At 38.8% G+C, this 21,449-nt stretch overlaps 1 protein-coding gene across 5 annotated transcripts in view; it reads left to right on the plus strand.

Annotated features, from left to right (window-relative positions):
* AGTR1 (angiotensin II receptor type 1) overlaps positions 1 to 21,449 on the plus strand; it is a 54,892-nt gene that overhangs the window by 19,819 nt on the left and 13,624 nt on the right. The window contains exon 3 of one of the 5 annotated variants that reach the window (XR_015132739.1): positions 16,661 to 16,770. The exons of 2 other annotated variants lie outside the window; for them this stretch is intronic. The gene's annotated coding sequence lies outside the window, so the exon portion shown is untranslated. Of the gene's footprint in view, positions 1 to 5,340; positions 5,482 to 16,660; positions 16,771 to 17,254; positions 17,276 to 21,449 lie in introns of those variants that run through there. 2 more of the 5 variants (XM_086317123.1, XM_086317148.1) reach the window with 2 other exon arrangements.

Raw genomic sequence — 21,449 nt, forward strand, 5'->3', positions numbered from 1 at the left:
AACAAACTTATCTCAATCATGTGGGGTAAGGTAATATAAGGGTTGAAAATAGTATTTTAAGCATCACATTTTTTTTCTTTCAATTCCCTGAGGTAGAACCTATCCTTAACTTCATCTTTTTAACTGCCCTGCAAATAGTTTATCTGTAGTTAACTCTTATTTCAGGGTAACATTATATCTTCTTAGTCTAGTAGAGTTGCAAACTTAAGTCATCATCCTGAGCAGAAAAAAAATAAGTGAGATTTATAAAGTTATCAAAATGGTACAATATTCTCACTCAAAAAAAATTAAAAATTCAAGAATGAATCATCTTTAAAACTCTCCCAACCTACAGTCTTGTTTCATGGGTGAAACCTTTTGGGAGATCACTTTGGGAAGAGCTTGATACTGTTTCATATACTGGGCCTTATTGCCTTCTCACAACACTTAAACATAACTAGGATTATTGCTATTGTATTATATTGCTGGGTTTTTTAATGCAGACACAAAAAGAATGCATTAGTTAACATCTTTTAAATTGGATGCTTACTTGGTCAGATACTGGGTCAGTCACTTCATCTCCATTTTCTTACTTATTTCACAAAAACAAAGCTACAAGTTAGGTTTTCTCATTGGGTTCAATTTTTCACAGTGAGTCTAAGGGGTCCATCATATCGCTAACCAATACCAAGACAAGAACTGGAATCTGGGACTAACTCCAACATTCTAGTTTTCATTTCTCCCCGAGATATAACTCATCAAATTCTCCAAAGCCTGAGATCTTCCTTTCTCTGTTTTTAATTAACTGCTACACTATCAGCACTTATATATATGTGTGTGTGTGTGTGTGTGTGTACAAGTGAGGGCTTCCCAGGTGGCTTAGTGGTTAAAAAAAAAAAAAAAAACCCGCCTGCCAATGCAGAAGACACAGGAGATGCAGGTTGGATCCCTGGGTGGGGAAGATCCCCTGGAAGAGGGCACCTCCACCCACTCCAGTATTCTTGCCTGGAGAATCCCATGGACAGAGGAACCTGATGGGTGATAGTCCATAGGGTCACAAAGAGTCAGGCATGATTGAAGCAAATTAGCATTAGCACAAGTAAACACTGTGCTAATATTTAATTAATATGTTTATACATTATTAGATGCAAGCATAAGCTAGCATAATTTTGAATAATAATAGAAGAGTCAGGAGGTCTGAAAGTAATGTTCAGGATTGGGTAAAGCAGATATTTTTCTGTCACATTTCAGTGAGAAAATTGTTAATTCATATGCCACCAGCCATACACAGAAATGCAACAGGAAATGAAAAACTTAACCACTTTAAATAATGTGGTCTGTAGTATAACTTATTGCACTGTGAATTAGTTTCCTTCTGCTGTAGAACTGATCGTTTGGATTACATAGATACGCAGTGTAAAACATTACAAAACTGTCCTTGAATCCTAGCTTTGAGATCTATAGAAAACACTAGGCAAATTGCCTAAGAATACATAGAAAACACTTTTTAAAAGGATTAGAATAAGTTATTTTCCCCTTTGTTAAATATTAGCCTTTGAAATGAACCCAGCTGATCTGCTAAATAACACTTGCAAATTGTTGTGTTTTAATAAAGTGACAGACTGAGAGAGAAGCCACAAAAGACCTGCTTATGCTTCTGGAGGCTTTCCAGGCCAGGAACATTATGCAATAATGCCTTTTAAGAAGGCAAGGCTTATAGCATTACACCTTGCCTGGCAACAAATGTACCCACTTACTCCAAATGCAGGAGTAATTAGAATCTATGAAAATCCAGCCTCTAAATCCCAAACCCTTGGTTTTACATACTCAGTAAATTATAGCTCCTTACCTCCATTCCATATAAGTGTGTGAATATATGAGTGTGTAGTGTTTTAGGAGGCCCACTCTATAACGCTATGGAAAGCTTTCATCACTATTAATCAGGTGTCCTGTAAACAGGACACCTCATTTCTGATTTATGGAAGGCTCAGAGTCAGTGCTGCTGCTGGCAGAAGGCAGGCCCAAAATGGGCTATGCTAGTGAAAAATCCCTGGCAAACGTGGAACCCGGTGAAAACTTGGGAGACTCAACTTGCAGTCAAAACAACTAGCTATACCATTAATATAGCTCCACCCAGGCTAGCCCAAGACTCATGCATTTGCTTATAAAATTGCAGCAAAGTCTTATAAATTAAGCATGAAAGAGCATTAATTTTAGTCTAACATTGGGTCACCAAGAAAAGAAATTCTTATTTAAAAACCCTCATAAAGGTAGTAAAATTGGAGTTCTAAGAACTATTGGGGGGTGGGGCACAGCTTGAACTACACTGAGAACTGAATTGCTTTGGATAAGAAAACAAATGCTTTATATTTAAAATGAAGACAGAGATCTTAAAATATATTGGGGAAAAAACTGTTTTCCAGAAAATAAATTTGCTCCCCAGATTTGTGACTGGCTGTGGGTTCTGTATTTCTGAGTATGAAGGTGTACTCAATTGTCTCCTAGTCAGAGGGGGAAAGACCTGGCACCCTTCTGAATGGAAGGGTTCCTACTAGCTTTTCTCCTTCATTTCCTAAAGTGTTGTGATTTTTATTCCCTGGTGTTGTGTTTTTAGAAGATTTTAAATCTTAAAACACAGAAATAGGTGTTGAAATTGAGAACTGAAGGACAATCAGTTGAGTATGATTTTTTTTAAATAGGTAATACAGACCTCTAGTGGTTGAACAGCTTGAAAACCTCTGCCAGGAAAGGAAATGGTACATTTTAAAGAGGAAGGACAGTTGCTAGTTAAAACTACTCATGTTGCAAAATTCACATATTTCATACGTGTTGAAAAAAAGGTAATAATGTGTAGCAAGGAAAGATGGAGCACTTCCCATCCTTTTAGATGCTCTTAGTTCTCCCCAAACAAGCAAGGACCCTCCCATCAAAGTCCCAGCAAGAAGTCTGAATCTATATTGTTTTTCTTCTGAAAGGTTAATATCCAATTCACTTGCTATAGGTATGGAGCTAGCAGATAGTAGCTTTATGTAAAATAGATTTTATTTACCTTGGCACACAGTTTTACCTCCGTGAGACTCTTCTTCCTCTAAACTCCAAGGGCTCCCTCTGAAAATGCAAGAGACTCACTCAGCCACTGCTGGTCTGTGCTTGCCCTGGTTTTCTCCACTGGGCTGGGGCTCAGTGATTGGGGTGGTTTTGTCTATATGAGGGGCTAACTACTGAATCTCTGCACACACTCTGGTGATTACTAAATGTCTCTCTAGACCAGTCCATCTCGAACATGAATGAGTACACAAATCACCTGGAAAATCTTGCAAAATTCAGGTTCTGACTCAGAGACTGCTCTGCTAGAAGGCTCCCAGGTGATGCTAACGCGGCATTGCAGGACCACATGGGGAGCAGCAAGCATACTCTATAACATCTCTTTTTTATTTTTAATTAAACGTTATGTTTTACTGATTTTTTTAATCTTTTCTTCTTTTTACTTTATTGGCATCTCAAAATTTAATTTTTTACTTTATAAGACTTTTAAAGTTCTCTTTCATTCGACTATGTACAAATATTACGTGTTACTCAAATAATGTAAAGTTGATCTTACATTTTAAGAATGGATTCAGTGTCATCTGTTTAGTTTGGTGAGTTCATGGTGGTTGTGAGCCCCTTGCTAGCACTTAAAGTCATTGGGCATTTGTAACTACGATTAAAAATCTGACTAGCCACACTTGGAGGGTGTGTGAGATCAAGTTTTGTGCATGCCAAAAAACTACCAAGCATCCAAAGCAACGTCCACATCATAAAATCAGGCAGAATAAAAAGCACAAGCTGAAACCGTAAGAGTCAACGGATCAGAGTAAAATGTGGGAAAAATATTTTTCAGATAAAATCCGTCGTCTGAATAAGTTCCTATCATACCATGTTGTCAACCTTAATTTTGAAATCCATAATTTTAGAACTTATGTCATGGAGTAGTCTTGAAAGCCCTCTTGCAAACTTTTAACATTTAATTTCAAATCAAAAATAATATATTAACAGGCTGTAGTACGGAGGGAGTACATAAATTATCATTGCCCTGCATGAACAGTAATTTACAGGTTTGGCTCAGACATGGCTTAGATTAAATAATTAACTATGTACAGTACTTAACAGTATAAAAGTAATTAATCTAGCTGCTTCATACTGGTTTGGCCTAAATAAACATGCAGTAAAAAAGCCATATGATTTTACTGTATTTTCACTCACGTTCAGTTCAGTTCAGTTGCTCAGTCGCGTCCGACTCTGCAACCCCATGGACTGCAGCATGCCAGACTTCCCTGTCCATCACCAACTCCCAGAGCTTGCTCAAACTCATGTCCATTGAGTCAGTGATGCCATCCAACCATCTCATGCTCTGTCAACCCCTTTTCCTCCTGCCTTCAATCTTTCCCAGCATCAGGGTCTTTTCCAATGAGTCAGTTCTTCGCATCAGGTGGCCAAAGTATTGCAGTTTCAGCTTCAGCATCAGTCCTTCCAATGAATATCCTAAAGGACTGATTTCCTTTAGGGCTGACTTGTTTGATCTCCTTGCAGTCCAAGAGACTCTCAAGAGCCTTCTCCAACACCACAGTTCAAAAGAATCAATTCTGTGCTCAGCTTTCTTTATAGTCCAACTCTCACATCCATACATGACTACTGGAAAAATCATAGCTTTGACTAGATGGGCCTTTGTTGGCAAAGCAATATCTCTGCTTTTTAATACGCTGTCTAGGTTGGCCATAGCTTTTCCTCCAAGAAGCAAGCATCTTTTAATTTCATAGCTTCAGTCACCATCTGCAGTGATTTTGGAGCCCAAAAAATAAAGTCTGTCACTGTTTCTATTGTTTCCCCATCTATTTGCCATAGAGTGATGGTACTGGATGCCATGATCATAGTTTTCTGAATGTTGAGTTTTAAGCCAACTTTTTCAGTCTCCTCTTTCACTTTCATCAAGAGGCTCTTTAGTTCTTCACTTTCTGCCATAAGGGTGGTGTCATCTGCATGTGTGGGTTTATTGATATTTCTCCCAACAGTCTTGATTACAGCTTGTGCTTCATCCAGCCTGGCATTTCGCATGATGTACACTGAATATAAGTTACATAAGCTGGGTGACAATGTATAGCCTTGACATACTCCTTTCCTGATTTGTAACCAGTCTACTGTTCCATGTCTGGTTCTAACTGATGCTTCTTGACCTGCATACAGATTCTCAGGAGGCAGGTAAGGTGGTTTGGTATTCCCATCTTGAAGAATTTTCCAGTTTGTTGTGATTCACAGAGTCGAAGGCTTTGATGTAGTCAATAAAGGAGAAGTAGATGTTTTTCTGGAACTCTCTTGCTTTTTCAGTGACCCAAAAGATGTTGGCAATTTGATCTCTGGTTCCTCTGCCTTTTCTAAATCCAGCTTGAACATCCGGAAGTTTACAGTTCATGTACTGTTGAAGCCTGGCTTGGAGAATTTTGAGAAGTCACTCATGTTACTACTTTAGTAAGTTGGAATTGTAATATTTCAGAAGAAAGACACCTTTCCTTTAAAAAAATGTTTCTTTTCTAATGCTGATCCATTAACTATAAGCTGAATGAATTCTATGTGCTTATAATTTGGGGCAGATATTTTCAACTAATAGTATTATGCATTCTGCTTCACAGGAGTTTGGTGAATATGGTTATCTATTTCAAATGAAGGTGTAAATAAGAAAACTACTTTTTAAATCTACTTTTTTAAACTATAAATCACATATACTCTATTGAGGTACTACAGTGGTGTGGCAGTATATCTTTAGCAAAGTGTTTCAGATAAATTTGCTTTTGCCCCATTGGTTCTGAGAGGAGTCAAGTTGCCTTTGGCCTAGAAACCCTTCATCAGCAGGTCCACAAGTTTAAGGATGGGGTTATTAGTTGATATGTGGGCAACAAAAAAGGCACATATCCCTGTTCTGGCAAGAGAGGAGAGCTCAGGAGATCCTGTGAGGGTCACCCCACAAGCGTCCTTTTTTAGAGTCCACCCTCAATGTATGGCTGCCCCTTTGCTTAATCTTATAGACTATATAACATGTTCTACCCTATATGTTCTACTATATGATTAGTCATTATATTATTACCCTTATTTCACAAATAGACAAAGAAGTGGAGGCTACATAGTTCTTCCAAAATAAAACACACAAAAAGTAGGTCAAACTCAAGCCAAGATGGAGTGAGAGGGGTTTACTTTATCACCTGAAACAGCTACTGAAATATTATATAGTCATTTAGATATACACTTTATATATATATATATAAATATATATATATATAAAACAATGATTTTCAAGACAGTGGACATCAGCCATCAAAGGGCAGTATTCTCTGGGTGAGGAGACAAATGGAGTAAGCCCCAGATTACTGCCTGGCGAAAGTGCCAGGCCATAACTCAGGAAAGGATAGTCCAGAAGGAGCTCCCAAGTCCCCCTGAGTTGAGGGGATGGAGCTGGTGTCCAGAGGGGCAAGGAGCTAGAGCTCCCAGAGCAGAGTACCAGACACTGGAGAGCCTTACAAAGAAAGAGCACGGAGATCTGAAAGTCCCCCCTGTGTTGCAGTGCATGTGAATGAGTAATCTCCCAAAAGGATTAGAGGCAACAACCCTAGAGATGATCCAGAACCAAATATTCCCACTAGCCAGAGGGGCAGAGCTCAAAACTCATAGGGCATCAGGTGGCATACTCAGAAGGGTTTTGCTTCAGGAATAGGAAAAAATTAGACTAAATGCTGCTCTAGGCTTCCCTTGTGGACTGCAACGCAGGACACTCTCGTTCAATTCCTGGATTGGGAAGATCCCCTGGAGGAGGGCATGGCATTCCGCTCCAGTATTCTTGCCTGGAGAATCCCATGTACTGAGGAGCCTGGCGGACTACAGTCCATGGGATGGCAAAGAGTCGGACATGACTGAAAAGCAACTAACATACACAAATGTTGCTCTGGTCCCGTCTAACAAACAAGCTTAAAAGCCAGATCTGAAGGAATCAAACTACAATTTCATTGCTTCCCAGAACATAGTTGGAGAATTTATGTAGGAATACAAGAACATCTAATATCCAACAAAGTAAAAACAATGTTCACAGTGTTTAGTATCCATTCAAAAGTTACCAGGCATGCAAAGAAGCATGAAAACAAAAATCCATAAAAAGAAAAAAAAAGCCAATTAATAGAAACAGACCTAGTAATGACACAGATGATAAAATTCATTTACAAGGACATTGGATGACTATATAACTACATTCCATATGTTCAAGCCAGAGGAATGTTTGAACATATTGAAGCAACATAGACAATATTAAAAGGTCTGAAATAGAATTTCTGGAGCTAGCTGAAAACTCAAACTTGGTTTGACCATGTTCCTTCCTCTGCCTGCACCATATTCTTCCCTGTATCATGAATTTGATCTGAGCAGCCTAATACTTCATACTTGCTTAATACTGAAATTCCCAGGTGAATACTCCCTTTAAGAGGGGTTTACCGTCTGAAGACAACAGACTTCCTGAAGCGCTCCACACTGGCTCTTTCCCATCTCACTTTGATTCCCTACAGCCTGTCTCTGGCTCCTGAAGCAAATGGCACCATTGTCAGATGGACTGATACTCCACTGTAGCACATATTCCTCAATAAAGTAGCAGCTAGCAGTCCTCAACATGGCATTTTCTGAATTATAAGAGTTTACATTATTGGTCCACTATTTTCTATCTTGATTTTCTGTCTCACTAGAAAACTCTACAGCTTGAAAAAGCATGAAATTTGTTCTCTTCACCCAAAATGAAATTAAAATGGAAATTAGTACTTTTGTAGCTCTTCACTCTTCCCATCCAAGCACTATGTATAAAATCATGAATTGTGTTCTTCCAGATCATGAAACAGTTAACCAAAGTGTACATGTTGCCTTTTTACAGAATTCAGAATATGCTCATGAGAATTCAACTATTTTTCCAACCACGCTAAAAAATAAATTTACCTGTCTAAAAAGTTTTATTAGGTCTAAGACTTCCCTGGTGGCTCAGAATCTGCCTGTGATGCAGGAGACCTGGGTTCAATCCCTGGATTGGGAAGATGTCCTGGAGAAGGGAATGGCAACCCATTCCAGTATTCTTGCCTGGAGAATCCCATGGACAGAGGAGCCTGGCGGGCTACAGTCCATGGTGCTGCAAAGACAGTCCATGGTGCTGCAAAGAGTTGAAGATGACTGAGTGACTAACATTTTTACTTTCATGATCCCAAGAAATGTATATGCTAGCCAAATGTTACTATTCATCAGAAATACTCCATATTCTTCCAGTATTAATCATGTGTAACTCCCTCAATGTACTCACCTAATCAATAGCACATATAGTCTCTCTAGGTACTTTTGTGTGTGTGTTCCTAAACCACAGTGAATGAATTTAGAAAATAGTATCAGAAACACAAATGCAGCCTTGAAACACAAATGTGTAGATAATTTCATGCTTGGAATATCACATTTCACTTTAAAAACATTTGACAAGGAAGTTTTCAAAAATAAATATCTTTCAGTACTAAATACTAAAAATATTTTAAAATTTAACTTCATCACCAGTTATATAATCAGGACCATTTGGTCCTTATGGCTCTATGAAATGGCATCGGGCGCTTTCACTACTGACCACCTTCTGAGCAGTAGATGATATTTTTGAATAAAAGTTAAAATAACATGCGGTCACCAAATTTCACAGACTGTGTGCTGTATTCACCTACATGGAGACATCACTTTAGTGAAATGCAACACAGCTCTAGAAAACATAACAGTATAGTCTCCAAAATATAAAAAGGAAAAAGGAAAGATAAATTGCTATCAAGATCAAAGAATCAGGGAGATGCAGTCCTGGCTGCCATTCTGCACTAGTTCTCAGACTCTGCACCAGACCAGTCTCATGAGATTTGTTGCTGTTTAGTGCTTCTTTGTCCATAGCATTCTCCAGGCAAGAAATCTGGAGTGGGGTGCCATTCCCTTCTCTAGGGGATCTTCCCGACCCAGGGATCAAAACTGAGTCTTCTGCATTGGCAGGCAGATTCTTTACCATTGAGCCACCAGGGCAGCCCTCTCATAAAAGCAAGGGTGGGTAATAACCTCATCCCATCATATCTCTGAGGGGTAGCAGGTGTCTTCCTGCTACCTGCAAATCCTGTCATGGGTTGTTGTTGCATGTGGGAATGGAATTTGGGGAGGGAGTTGTCTAATGCGGTATACTTGAAGTATTTAGTTTATTATAAAAACACTGGAATGGGGGTCTGCAGCATGTTGCTGGGGCTTGAAATCTGTTTTCTTGTTTGTAAATGTGGATCCTAAGTTGTAAACTGGCACTCCTAGAACTAAATTTGATCTGCTAAACAGTTCTGTTTAGTTCCACACAGTGTTGCTTTTTTTTCCATTTACTTTTGTTGAAAACATTTCAAAATAGGATATTCCATTTAAAGTTTGAAATTTCCAGCTTGCCTTAAAAAAAACTCAGCCTGTATCTCCCCCAATCACAACGGACACAATCCGGATTCCCCATCCCCACATCCTCTGAGAAAGGGGAAATGTCCACCACCATGCCTGCTTCACCCATCTCTGTTACTCCCAGTGCCTGTAAGTGTTTAAACATGTGAACGCCGGAGCATGTAATTTCCAGGGCCCATTCCAGAAATAAAATGTTATAAATCTCTAATTCAAGTTGTTTCAATAAAAGCACAAGATGGTAAAGCATTATAGATTATAGGTTCAACTACATTGTAGGTTAAAATAGACTTTCTTGGGAAGTGTGACAATGAAGACCCCATTTAGAATATAGTAATTGTGTATGTTTACAGGGATAGAGGGCAAACATATAGTTTATGGGTGGCCCACCTGACAGGTATGGGATTTGATTGTATCACGAATGCTCCCCTCCTACTCTTTCACTGTGGCTTCTTCTTTGTCTTTAGATGTAGAATATCTTTTTTGGTATTATTTTTATTGATAGTTCTTTAGCAGTTCGTTGTGATTTTGATGTTTTCATAAGAGGAGATAAGTGCAAGTCCTTCTGCTCCACCACTGTGTCTCTGCTTTCCCTGGTGATATATATTCCATATTTTTCTCAAGAAAAAAAGCAATAAATTTGACCCCTAAATTTACTCCTATAGCACAAATTTCTGTGACTTCCTGATCCACACTAAGATAAAGCTACACTCCAAACCTAAATCAAAAGTCCATAGTTACAGAATGACTTTTTATGCAGAGAACATCTTAATTTGCTGGTATAACATGAACCATGTAATTTATCTAGAAAATGGCTTTAAGCTGATGGTTGGCATGCATATTACAATGCCTACTGAAATAGATTGATTTCTAAACATATTTTCTCTGGATTAGAACCTCCTCATATCCAAAATTATTATCATATTATGTTATGCTCACAAAGTTCTAATGAACTTCACAAATCTGCCTGCTCTATTCTGAGTACAAAAATATTTAGCCTAATTTGTTTTTCCATTATTTTATACAGTAATAAAGTAATATCAGAAATGTTATTACCAGAAACAATATAATGTTTTATAATTATTAGACAGTGAATCTTGTGAAGTCATATTAAAAAAAAACAATTACCACATGTTAAATCAGATAATTCAAGGAAGAGGCTTATATGAATACTAGGGGAGCTATTGGCAAAGAAAGTTTTTTCTCTGAATCCTGCACTTTGAAGGAAATTTTTGCCATTTAATTAGGTATGATTCACCAACCAAAGGTCTATAGTGTGATATTTTCCCCCTCCCAGCTTAAAGTAAACTTAAAATTGTCTGAACTTTGGATGTTTATTCTTTCACTTGTTTTAGAAATGGATCCTTCCTGGATCTTTTCCATCGCTTTACTGATGAATAACAAGTTGTATCACCATACTGTACTGTACTGACAGAACTCTAACATTATTCCAATCTGTTTCTTGGCCATGTGTAATAATGTGACAAATTATATACATATGTATAATTATATGTATATAAAGTATAATTTTATGGGGTAATTCACCTAGTATTTGATTGGGACATATGAATATATATTGAAAACATATAAAATGACAGTAATAATAGATAACATTTACTGAATGTTTAGTATATACCAATCTCCCCCCTCCAAGTTTCATTTAATCTTCATGTTAACAGCAAATTTTTATCCTGTTTTAAAAGATAAGGAGACTAAGGCTCAAAGAGAATGAGTAAATTAACCAGTTACAAGATTAGTCAGAGGCTGAGCCAGGATCTTAACTGACCTTTGTGACTGCAAAGCCTATGGTTTGTTTCGCATGATGCCTGACAGCCAGCAGGCACTGCTAACATTAATGTTCCCTTTTAAGAGTCTCAGTGCTGAATATATACTTCTTGACATAAGATTAGCTTTCAACTTCAGGCATATATTAAACTTGTTTTTATGTTATATAGTCTATTCATGTGAATGGGTTGTAACAGACTATCTTTTGAGGAAACTATTTTAAATATAGAATCTCACAACGTTCTTACAAGGGAAGGTAGGATTTTTATCGTCTCATTCCCATTTATCAGAGCAAAGTCCGGTGACGGTTTAATGATTTGCCTAAGGTCTCAATTTCTAGAACAGCAAAGAAAAAACCAGGAAGTCCTCCATCTCTAAGTTCCAGACTAGTGTTAGTTCTCAGTCCTTTTTTTCCCTCTGCTAAACCCTGCAATCAGCTGATTTCTGCTCTTCAGCTTCTTGAATTATGTCACTTTTTACTCAATGCTATTGGTTTCATATATTTCTAAGATTCAGCATCAGCATTTTCTGTATCTTTTACCTCCTAATTCTGAGTGTTTCCATCTGATCGCCTATTTTTGTTCTTTATGAGGTTTTGCTTTATTTCAGTTTTACCCCAATTATCCAGGAAAAGCTGCCTGCGTCTTTTGAAAGCTCTGATGTTCTCAATGAAAAGACCTTCTGAATGACCTTGCTTGTCTCCCATGGAGTTGCGTATCACAACTTCAAATACCCTACTAAAATGTTACCCATTTGGCATCAGTATACAGAAAAGGCTGCATTCTGTGATAAGAAGTACAGTGGTGTTTTCCTAGTGAGAGAACAGACTTCTTAATGGGGAAAAGGAGAAGTATAATTTCCTCAGATTTAGCTAGTATTTCAAACACAATGGTGCTTTTCTTGCAGGACTAGTCTATAAGAAATGTGTAGGGAAAGTCCACAGGAACCAATGCAACAATTAAAATTTTGGTCATAGAATTCTATTAATATTGTTAATAGAGTTTCCTTTAGAAACTCTTTTTTCCAGAAATGTTCTTCAGCTACAAAAACAACTACTCATTGCCCTTATGGATCATAAAAAGCAGTTGGGCAGAGGAGACACATAACAGAGACTCAAACTAAGTAATTGAAACTCTGGTTCACAGACTTCTAGAGAGGTATGTTTATCCTCTCTTACTTTACTTGATTTAATTCTGAGAGCCTTAATGACAGGCTACATTCAGTGTGTTGATCCACAGAGAAATAAAAAAGCCTAAAGATAACATTACATTCAAATATTCTAAAATCAGTTGGGACACTAATGATTCAGATTGACACAGCAGTTGCCTATGGCAGTGATGCCACCAGAGGGCAGGGTTTGACTTCCGGAATTGCTTCCCTCCAGAGGCTATGGTTTTTCCAGTGGTCATGTATGGATGTGAGAGTTGGACTGTGAAGAAAGCTGAGCGCCAAAGAATTGATGCTTTTAAACTGTGGTGTTGAAGAAGACTCTTGAGAGTCCCTTGGACCGCAAGGAGATCCAACCAGTCCATCCTGAAGGAGATCAGCCCTGGGATTTCTTTGGAAGGACTGATGCTAAAGCTAAAACTCCAGTACTTTGGCCACCTCATGCGAAGAGTTGACTCATTGGAAAAGACTCTGATGCTGGGAGGGATTGGGGGCAGGAGGAGAAGGGGACGACAGAGGATGAGATGGCTGGATGGCATCACTGACTCGATGGACATGAGTCTGAGTGAACTCAGGTAGTTGGTGATGGACAGGGAGGCCTGGCGTGCTGCGATTCATGGGGTCTCAAAGAGTCAGACACGACTGAGTGACTGAACTGACATGACCACAGGAAAAACCATAGCCTTGACTATACGGACCTTTGTTGGCAAAGTAATGTCTCTGCTTTTCAATATGCTATCTAGGTTGGTCATAACTTTCCTTCCAAGGAGTAAGCATCTTTTAATTTCATGGCTGCAGTCACCATCTGTAGTGATTTTGGAGCCCAGAAAAATAAAGTCTGACACTGTTTCCACTGTTTCCCCATCTATTTCCCATGAAGTGATGGGACCGGATGCCATGATCTTTGTTTTCTGAATGTTGAGCTTTAAGCCAACTTTTCACTCTCCACTTTCACTTTCATATAAGGGTGGTGTCATCTGCATATCTGAGGTTATTGATATTTCTCCTGGCAATCTTGATTCCAGCTTGTGTTTCTTCCAGTCCAGCGTTTCTCATGATGTACTCTGCATAGAAGTTAAATAAACAGGGTGACAATATACAGCCTTGACGAACTCCTTTTCCTATTTGGAACCAGTCTGTTGTTCCATATCTGGTTCTAACTGTTGCTTCCTGACCTGCATACAAATTTCTCAAGAGGCAGATCAGGTGGTCTGGTATTCCCATCTCTTTCAGAATTTTCCACAGTTTATTGTGATCCACACAGTCAAAGGCTTTGGCATAGTCAATAAAGCAGAAATAGATGCTTTTCTGGAACTCTTGCTTTTTCCATGATCCAGCGGATGTTGGCAATTTGATCTCTGGTTCCTCTGCCTTTTCTAAAACCAGCTTGAACATCAGGAAGTTCACAGTTCACATATTGCTGAAGCCTGGCTTGGAGAATTTTGAGCATTACTTTACTAGCGTGTGAGATGAGTGCAATTGTGCGGTAGTTTGAGCATTCTTTGGCATTGCCTTTCTTTGGGATTGGAATGAAAACTGACCTTAGGAACCATCAAATCCCTTGAAGACCTTATGATGAATCTAAGTTCAAATTCTCCCTTCCATTGTTCATGTACAGAGTCCTAGAATTCTGGAAAATGTTCAAAGAGGATAATTTCTAGAAAGATCTGACATAACAGATATTTAGTCAGCTCACAATTTTGGACCCTCTAATAAGTATTCAACATGACCTTGAACATTTGAAGGCCACCTGACAGAATTTTATCTTTTGAGGAATCTATAGTTTCCCTGGGAAGATATGAATACATGAAACAAAACCACCAATAAAATGTACTGAATAATTAACTCATCCCATGAAAGATGTGAACTACAGGTTATCAAGAATTTAAAAGGGGAAAAAAAAAAATCCAAACTAGAAAAGCTTCTCAACAACAGCAGTGTTGACATCTTAGACCAGACTGTGGGGGTCTGTCCTGTGCCTTGTAAGATCCTTAGCAATATCTTTGGTCTCTACTCTCGAGGTGCTAGTAACACCCCCCTTCTCTTGCTCACCCTGTTATGGAAACCAAAAATGTCTCCAGACATTGAGAAATGTCTCTGGAGGGCAAAATTACCCCTGATTAAGAAGCGCCAAACCAGAGTATGAAGAGATGACTTTACCAAAACAAAAAGAACTGAGCCTTGAAACTTTAAACTGTCAAAAATATAAGGATCTTCTCTCTAAGCCTCAGTTTCTTCATCTGAAAAGGGGGAATAATGGTGCCTTCCTTCATAGGTCTTGTATTAGTTTGCCAGTTCTGCACAACAAAATGACAACAGAAATTTATTTTCTCAGTTTTGGAAGGTCAAGGTCAGAGTGCCAGCAGAGCTGGTTTCTGGTGACACCTCTCTTCGTACTTGAAGATAGTCATCTTCTCATTGTGTTCACATGGCTTCTCTGTGCAAGCACATTCCTGTCTGGTGTGTCTCCCCCTTACACCAGTCATACTGGATTAGGGCTCCAACCTCATGACCTCATTTAACCTTAATTACCTCTTCAAATGCCCTGTCTCAAAACACAGTCACATTGGAGATTCAGACTTCAACCTATGAACTTGGTGTGAGCATGTGCTCAGTTGCTCCTTTGTTTCTGACTCTTGCAACCCCATGTACTATAGCCCACCAGGCTCCTCCATCCACGGGATTCTCCAGACAAGAATACTAGAGTGGGTTGCCATTTCCTCCTCCAGGAGATCTTCCCAACCCAGGGACTAAACCCTGCATCTCTTGTGTCTCCTGCAGTGGCAGGCAGATTCTTTAGCACCGAGCCACCTGGGAAGTCCCATGAATTTGTTGTGGGGTGAGGAGAGACACAATTTCATTCATAAGAGGACTCTTACAGAGATGAAAGCAAGTAGCACAATACTTGGAATACAGTAAGCATTCAATATCATAAACATTACTATTGTTAATGTTAAGCCACTATTATTATAAGTCCTCTATGTGAATCAGATACCAGCGGAAACAGAGAAGAGTATAAAATGGTTATACATTGAATAAATTTATCTGAACACTTGTGTGTCACTTTGTGCTGAAGTTACACAGTTGAAAGGTTTAAACAGATATTTTCCCCACTGACATAAATAAGTATCTCAAAGATGTGCTGGCTTCCTTTATGCAAAGGTCAAAGGGCAGTGGACAGTATCTCTAGCATCTGATGAGTAGTAAATGATCCAGAAATAAACGTTCAAGTGCTTTGGGAAATCTCTATGTATAAAGAAATTCTATGTAAATATTTCTCCAAGAGGAGGCTTGAGAGTGATAATTCACATTCACCCTCTTAATTTGATTTATAGGCTTCACCAGTCTTACAAGAGATATGAACAAAAATAAATTAGGAAAGAAAGGAAATAAACAGTTTCGGTCTTCAGTTGGAACCAAATAACTGGAGATTTTGAAACTGCGAAGGAACATGGGCCTTCTTCTGCCAAAAATATTTATTTATAAAAACTAGAGGGGGTTAGATATTTCTACCACACTTGCTTATCATATGAAATTTCTGCTGGCTCAAGTGAAACCATGCTGCCCCATTTCCTACTGTGGGGGTTTCCTCCTTAACCGCAAGTGCTTTCCAATTGGAGGCTTGTAGCTTCGAGAAACAGAACAGAGTCAGCTTAGCTAGCTAGAAGAACAAGAGGAGAGTTTTATATCTTATGAAAAAAGGGAAGCACTAACAGGGTTGTTGTTACAGCAAGTTCAGGAAGAATGGAGTTGATGTTGACAGTTGCTGAGCTGAACAGTTTTATTGTTGGTAATAAAAGCAGAAATTGGTTGCTGAAGGTGAAGGCAAGAAAAGATAGGAATTGCTATGGCAAAGTTAAAAGCAAGATGGTGGTCTTGGTGTGCCATAGAATGTTTGAGAACATTTCACCTTATCCTTAAAGAGTTGCTGCTGGATGAGTTATGTGCAACCTCACTGCATAGCTTTTGTGTTCAAAAATGCTATTATTCCCCTTTACAAACCAAGGGATGCATTTATTCTATGTTTATAGAAGAAACAAACAATCCAAGGCAAAGAAGTACATTATCTTATCCAACTCTTGGAAAGAGTTCATTTTTTCCTCCTGCTCAGACTGCACACAAATACTGGGAATACATTTTAATTTCAAATCTGATGTGTGACATCTGGTAACTCATTTATTGCTAATGAAGTTTTCACAGGAAGCAGCAGTCACCGGTATCTCATTGTATTTTTCAGTTGGCAAAGTGTTGTTTACCTTTCATTGGCCCAGCTTCGATGCCTCTTATCACAGGCTGATTAATGAGAAAACACAAGTAGCCCCACATAGAAATGAATGGAGAGGTAAATAATGGGAGATGGAATGGTCTAAACTTTTCTATTAAAATCAGTGCTGTAGTATCATTGTAATTTATATTTTAAAATTATATAGGTATTCACCTATGGCTGATTCATGTTGATGTTTGGCAGAAACCAACACAATACTGTAAAGTAATTATCCTTCAATAAAAAATAAATAAATTTAATTAAAATTAAAATAATTATATAGGTATTCAAGAGAATGGTGAGAGCTGGAACAACTGTTCAAGAAGCTTATCAGCAGTGCCTTTTTAGACTCCCTCTCTGAGTCTTTCCACCTCTTTCTGGTCCTTTATCTTCTTCTATTTTCAGAATCACATGTAGTTTTCTAATCCTTCTTACCATATTTGCTTGCAGGGGAAAAATTAGTCATTTACACCACAGTATGATTTTAATAAAGCTAATGAAAGTCTTAAAGCTACAGGATCTCATAGCAACTCCACATACATGACCTCATTTGTTTCTCACAACGGTATGGTGAACCAGAATGGACAGGTATTTTTTGCTTCATTATCATTATTGTTATTTATCATTTATTATAATATTGTCATTTATTATTATCATTATCATCATGAACTTCATTATCGTCATTTTCCAGATGAATAAGATGAGTCACAGGTTAAGTGCAAAACTAAAAGCTCCATAGCTCATGAGAGGGAAATCGTGTACTTGATTCTGACTTTTGACTTCCAGCCCCACGATCCTCTACTACCTTAACTCTGACTCTCACCTGAGTCAGTGCGTCTCCTCCCCCACGTAGATCTTGGTTCTAATGAGAGTACAGAAATGGGTATCACCCAATCCAGTTAAAGAAATTCCTAAGAGTAGGTACAAGAGTTATTTGACTAGATGACCTCCCATTAGGCTGCACTTAAGCTATGCTAGTCCTAAGTGTTTAAAATAAATACACAGCTTAATGAGTAATTCTCAAGCTGCATTTAGGAAGTTGTTCTATTTCTTCAGGTTTTAACACCTTCAAAGGGTCAAACAAAAATATTTTAGCTGATGGTACTTTCATTGTGTGTTGGATTTGATTTTGCCTGTGAATCACAAAGGGCTTCCCAGGTGGTTCAGTGGTAAAGAATCCACCTGCCGATGCAGGAGATGCAGGAGACACGGGTTCAGTCCCTAGGTCAGGAAGATCCCCTGGAGAAGGAAATGGAAACCCAATCCGGTATTCTTGCCTGGAAAATTCCATGGACAAAGGAGCCTGGAGTGCTACAGATTAGACTCATAGAGTTGCAAAGAGTCAGGCACAACTTAGTAAGACCAGACAACAGCAGTGAGTCATGAAAGGCACAGAGCCTGTCAGCAAAGGCTGCAAATGAAGATGCCAATACAGCAGTGTTTTGCTTTGTGTGTGTGTGTTGGGGGGGGGGGGGGTTGTAAATTTTATTTATTTTAATTGCAGGCTAATTACTTTACAATATTGTAGTGGTTTTTGCCATACATTCACATGAATCAGCCATGGGTGTACATCCTGAACCCCCACCTCCCTCCCCGTCCCATCCTTCAGGATTGTCCCAGTGTACCAGCCCTGAGCACCCTGTCTCATGCATTGAACCTGGACTGGCGATCTATTTCACATATGGTAATATACATGTTTCAGTGCTGTTCTCTCAAATCATCCCACCCTTGCCTTCTCCCATAGAGTCCTTTTTTGCTGTCTTGCATATAGGGTCATCATTACAATCTTTCTAAATTCCATATATATGTGTTATTATACTGTATTGGTGTTTTTCTCCACCTCATTAGAAGTGATTCAAATGCATTCTTTTTAGTAGCTGAGTCATACTCCATTGTGTATATGTACCACAGTTTTCTTATCCATTCATCTGCCAGTGGACATCTAGGTTGCTTCCATGCCCTAGCTATTGTAAACAGTGCTGCGATGAACATTGGGGTACACATGTGTCTCTTTCAATTCTGGATTGCTCGGTGTGTATGCCCAGCAGTGGGATTGTTGGGTCATATGGCAGTTCTATTTCCAGTTTTCTAAGGGTTTTTAAAAGTGTATGCCAGAATTGCCTAGAGGGCTTGTTAAAATAGCTTATTGGACACCACCCACAGAGTTTCTGATTCAGTAGATCTGCGATGGGGCCTAAGATTTGCATTCCAAAGAAATTCCCAGGTGATGGTGCTGCTGCTGTTCCAGGGACCACATTTTCAGAACCATTGCTAGAAGGGTTAGGTAAGTAACTTATGTGAGAGAAGCACCTGTGCTGTGCTGCCCAGTTCGGTGGCCAGGCCCAAGTGGTCACTGAGACTTGAAGTGTGGGCTAGCCACATTTGAACTAGAATATGCTGGGGGTGCGGGGGGGAACTATACTGGATTTTGAAAACTTGGTGAAAAATAAAGTAAAATATCTCAATAATTTTTAGGTTGATTACATGTTGAAATGACAATATTTTGGATATATTGGGTTAAATATTATTATTTTTAATGTGGCTACTAGAAAAGTTTTAATTGCATATGTAGCTAACCTTTTTCTTTTGTACAGCACTGGCAGAAAGAATCAGAAACTAGAGAATGATGGGGATTAGTGAACCATAGAACATTCAAATCCCAAAAGTTATAAACCCTTTGGGGGGAGCCAAAGAAAATACATCTGTTGGTCAGACTGAGCCTGAGGGCCTCACTCTTTACCCAGACATTTGCTGCTACAACATAAACACAGATGCTATGCAATGTCATATTACCTTTCTTTCAGCATTAATCAAGCACCATGTTATAATCACTGAAGCAAAAGCATTAGATTATAATAATGGAAAATATTTCTGTTGAACTTCTGAATGAAAAAAAATCCATTAATCTCTTGAAGTTCTCAGTTTTCTTTCATTAAATTCATTTCACTTATCCTTGCATTATAGAAAGGTTATGTTTTCAAAATACCTTCATATCTTCCAAAGACCTAACTTTTTAACTTTAACAACCTATGAAACAGAAGTGAGAACTGGTGCTGGTATTCTTACACAAAATATTTTGTAATATTTAAGAGACAATAAAGTAAGAAACTAAATGACTTATGTAGTGGTTCACACAGTAAAGAATCTGCCTGCAGTGCAAGAGCCAAGGGTTCAATGCCTAGGTCAAGGAAATCCGCTAGAGAAGGGAATGGCTACATACTCCAGTATTCTTGCCTAAAAAAATCCCATGGACAGTGGATCCTGGTGGGCTACAGTCAATGGAATTGCAGAGTCAGACACAACTGAGTGACTCATGCTTAGTTCACTGATTTTAGGGGCAAAACAAGCCCTTGAACTATATCCTAGTCCAGTCCTTTCTCTGCCAAACCACTCTGCTATCTTTCCATCTCTATGACGTTTTAATGTAAAAAAGTAAATTAAAAGTAGCAAACTAAACTGTATTTGAAAAAAAAAAAAAACTGTGATAAAATAAAAATCTAATGAACATTACCCTTTGTTCTTGTTCAGTCACTCAGTCATGTCTAACTCTTTGTGACCCAATGGATTGCAGCATGTCAGGCTTCCCTGTCCTTCACCATCTCCCAGAGTTTGCTCAAACTTATGTCCATTGAGTTGGTGATGCCATCCAACCATCTCACCTTCTGTCATCCCTTTCTCTTCCTCCCTTCAATCTCTACTAAGATCAGGGTCTTTTCTAATGAGTCAGCTCTTCGCATCAGGTGGCCAAAGTATTGGAGCTTCAGCTCAGCATCAGTCCTTCCAATGAATACTCAGGACTGATTTCCTTTAGGATTGACTGGTTTGATCTCCTTGCAGTCCAAGGGACTCTCAAAACTCTTCTCCAACACCACAGTTCAAAAGCATCAATTCTTCAGCTCATTTTCTTAGCACAAAAGTCCATTTAACTCTTGAAAGCATTAACTAATATAATACTTTGAAGTATTATACTACATACTATATTACTGTGAGGTTCCTTTATAATACTCTGACCTCACCTCTATGTGTTACCTAGGCAACTGAACCACTGTAAGAAAGAGAAAGTGTTAGTCCGTTAGTCATGTCCGACTCTTTGCAGCCCCATGGATGGTAGCCTGCCAGAGTCCTCTGTCCATGGAATTCTCCAGGCAAGAATATTGGAGTGGGCTACCATTCTCTTCTCTAGGGGATCCTACCAACCCAAGGATCAAACTCAGGTCTCCTGCACTGCAGACATATTCTTTACTGTCCGAGCCACCAGGGAAGGCCCGAACTACTGTAAGCATTTGCTAAACTTTAAAAAGTTGTATTTTTCTCACAAAGAATTTGAGAGTAGGTTCGTTTCAAATAACTTATTTTAATAATAACACATGGTGCCACTTTTTTCATATTGATGTTATCTTGACTCCCTAACAGCAAAGTATGCTTTTAATTTTGTCTTGCAACCACGAACCAATCTGTCTTTCCCCTGGCAACTGGAACTGCCAGTGAATAACACAGGGGTGCATGAGAGGTTCACAGTCTTTGATCATAAATGGAGTAAAAATAGCTAGTCAAGATCATGTTGTTGTTGTTCAGTCACTAAGTCGTGTCTGACTCTTTGAGACCCCATGGACTGGAGTATGCCAGGCCTTCCTGTCCCTCACCATCTCCAGTGTTTGCCCAAGTTTATGTCCATTGAATCAGTGATGCTTTCCAACCATCTCATCCTCTGTCTAGATCATGTCCAAACCTATAATCTTGACTTCATCAACCTAGAGTCACA

Source organism: Bos grunniens, chromosome 1 (genome assembly GCF_055505025.1).
Source record: "Bos grunniens cultivar Pamir isolate PY7600 chromosome 1, Bosgru_T2T1.0, whole genome shotgun sequence".
In the NCBI taxonomy this organism is placed as follows: Eukaryota; Metazoa; Chordata; class Mammalia; order Artiodactyla; family Bovidae; genus Bos; species Bos grunniens.